General features: G+C 40.3%; 1 protein-coding gene across 1 annotated transcript in view; it reads left to right on the top strand.

Moving 5' to 3' along the window:
* The first annotated feature begins 244 nt into the window (after positions 1-244).
* The window catches only part of Smad9 (SMAD family member 9), a 35,446-nt gene continuing 32,562 nt past the window's right edge, over positions 245-3,128 (top strand). Inside the window, exon 1 of the mRNA XM_048800850.1 lies at positions 245-265. The gene's annotated coding sequence lies outside the window, so the exon portion shown is untranslated. The remainder of the gene's footprint in view (positions 266-3,128) is intronic.

The following is a 3,128-nucleotide window of genomic DNA, read 5'->3' as shown; positions in this document are numbered from 1 at the left end:
CGTCTCAACCCAACTAATCCCTGATGGGATTAACTGAGTGGTAACTGGAGGCAGGTGGGGTGTGGCTGGAGGAAGTGATTTATTGGAGGCATGGCTATGGGGTATATATGTTGTACTTGGAGAGTGGACTCTCTCTCTCTCTCTCTGCTTCCTGATCACCATGTGAGCTGCCTTCCTTTGCCAAACTCTTCCATCATGATGTTCAGCCTCACCTCGAGCCCTGAGGAATGGAGCCTGCTCTTTGTGGATTGAGACTTCTGAAACTGTGAGCTCCTAAATAATGCTTTCCTCCTCTACAGTTGTTCTGGTTGGGTCTCTTAGTCACAGTGATGAAAAATCTGACTAAAAAACACAGAATAAGCAGATAATTCAGAGATCCAGAGGTGCCCTGAGTCCTTATTATAGTAATGCATCTCTGTCTTCTTCTTTGTTGCTGTGGACTGAAGGTCTTCCAGCCTGCAATGAGATGCTCATTGGTACACCCGAGAACTGGGACTGTCCTTTCACAGATTTGTAGGAAACCTTCAAATACAGGTGGGAATTTTCTTGTCCAGAATATGACATTGTGATACCATTCTTGTGTTTATCCAATTGCATGAAATTAAATTGGTATGCACACAAGGTAGTTTACATTTTACAGTACAACCTTATGGTTGTTACTCATTTGGAAACACATGGGGATGCCAGGCTAGACTAAGTGAGGACAAAGTTGACTTAATCAGACATTTAATTCTGTATGTGTGTGTTTTAAACCAAGTTTCTTTAAAAATGTGTACAGTAATGAGACATGCTATATACATGCCAATGCTGATAATAGCAGCCACCTGTTTTCTAGGTTGGTGTTCTTTTGGATATGTTTTAACATTTTTAAATGCACATCTTATTGCTTAAAATTACTAGTGTACAAAAAGTGCTACAGAAGCCATCAAGAAAACAGTCTATTTCCCGAATGGGGTTAAATATTCCTTTGGAAAATGTGTTCAGATTCTAAGTTTGTTTAGTAAACTTTTCTAGAGGGGAGGCCAAGGTATTCTTAATGTTGGCCATGGATTTTTTTGAGGGAGGATTAGAGAGGCAAAAGTGATAAAATTGAAAAAATTAAAAGACAAAGATGTTCTGACATGGTGGTAGTCTCTTCTTCAGGTCCTTGTAGAGCAGAATGTCACCTGATCCCCAGGCTGACAGCAGTGCGTGGTCTGGCAGATGATGGACACTTCCCTTGGCCAAATTGACCACAAAGCAGTGCCCATGAAAGAATCTCAAAAGTTCCATGTGCTCATTGCTTAGCCCTGCTCCAGAGAAGCCTATCAACATATTCACCTTAAATAGTTTTTTAGAAATTTTTTCCCCACAGGATTAAAAATCCTTAATTGACTCTTTCAAGGAGCCCCAATGAGTGAAAAATAATCTTTAGTATGCGAAGGGAAGTTGGGATTTAAACTGACAACTTATTACCAAAAAAACTCATGTCTCCCAAACTTTAATGTAGCTGGTAAATTGTTTTGTTTTTTTTTTTCATGGAATCACGTACAGTTAAGTCGTAGTGTGTGCATGTGGCCAATTCTGCTTTTATTTTAAGTGGGCCTGTTTATTTTTAAAAAAATGAGAAGTTGTTTTGCTCACTCAGTTGGAGTTTATTGTAAAACTTGGATGCCAGGAAAAGAAAGAAGTACAGTTTTTGTGCTGCAATTATGTGAAGCAAGCCACAAGTGAATCAGAGCAAGCCAGCCATGGTACTTTTTTCTTTCTGCCCAAAGACAGCAAGCTCCAATGGTCAGCAGAAGGCATTTGAGAGATCTGGGGTTATGAGTGCCAGATGACGCACCAACTAATAGCATCAAACACAGTGACACCAAGCATATGTTTTTACTCTTATCCCTTTGCAGTCACAAAAGTAATTCCAGGGCTGGGGATGTAGTTCTGTTGGTAGAATGCTTGCCTCACATACACTAGGCTGTGGGTTCAATCCCCAGCACCATACACACACATAAAAAGTAATTCCAGAAAGAAACAACTGGAATACAAAGTAGAAACTGTGTTGTGCTGCTTGCTGGATGACATTTGTTATTCAAAGGGTCAATTTTATGCTTGTGGAAAACAAGTTGCTGTTTTGCCCTGCTCTGTGCCGGAGCATCATGCATGAAAATCTCACACCAGCAGTAGTGGTGCAACATCGGTAGTGGTGCAACAACGGCAGTTGAATGAGTCATATGCTCCCATGTGGCACATCCAGCCAATAGGCATGTAGTCATGGAACCACTGTCACCCATGCAGACGCTGAAGCAAAGGCTGAGCCCATCCAGATCCACAAATGAGAAAATAAGGAGCTGCAGAGAGACCACGTGACTTGTCTAAAACCACACAGCTTGTCTGTGGCAGGGTTGCACCATTCTCTTGTGAGACTAGAACTGCACAAGGAAATCTTAGACTATTTCCCTGGTCTACCAAGTCAGTTTTATTAACTGTGATTTTAATCCTTTGAAGTGCAGTTCATTTATCCTATTAGGAATCCTTCTAGAGCCTTCCAGGTTGAGTAAGAATTGTTCATACACCACCATCTCCTCCTGTCTTTCATAGCTCTTGCTATCTTATGTCGGAATCAACTGGCTATGTTTATATATAAATACCTCCTGTGCATTTATCTTTATAAGGTGCCTTGTTTGTTTGTTTTGTTCTTCTTTGTACTTTATTAAAACAGTGTAACTGTAAGAGCAGAATTTTTTTTTTTATTTTTTGGTTTTTGTTTGCTGTTTATTTTTTTTTATTTTTTTTATTGTTGGTTGTTCAAAACATTACATAGTTCTTGATATATCATCTTTCACACTTTGCTTCAAGTGGGTTATGAACTCCCATTTTTAGCCCATATACAGATTGCAGAATCACATCAATTACACATCCATTGATTTACATATTGCCATACTAGTGACTGTCGTGTTCTGCTACCTTTCCTATCCTCTACTATCCCCCCTCCCCTCCCCTCTCCTCCCCTCCCCTCTTCTCTCTCTACCCCCTCTACTGACCTTCATTTCTCCCCCTTGTATTATTTTTCCCTTTCCCCTCATTTCCTCTTGTATGTTCTTTTGTATAACCCTGAGGGTCTCCTTCCATTTCCATGCAATTTCCCTTTT

Source organism: Marmota marmota, unplaced genomic scaffold (genome assembly GCF_001458135.2).
Source record: "Marmota marmota marmota unplaced genomic scaffold, marMar, whole genome shotgun sequence".
Lineage (NCBI taxonomy): Eukaryota > Metazoa > Chordata > Mammalia > Rodentia > Sciuridae > Marmota > Marmota marmota.
Note: the sequence above shows the minus strand (reverse complement) of the source record. Positions and strands in the feature narration are given on the sequence as shown.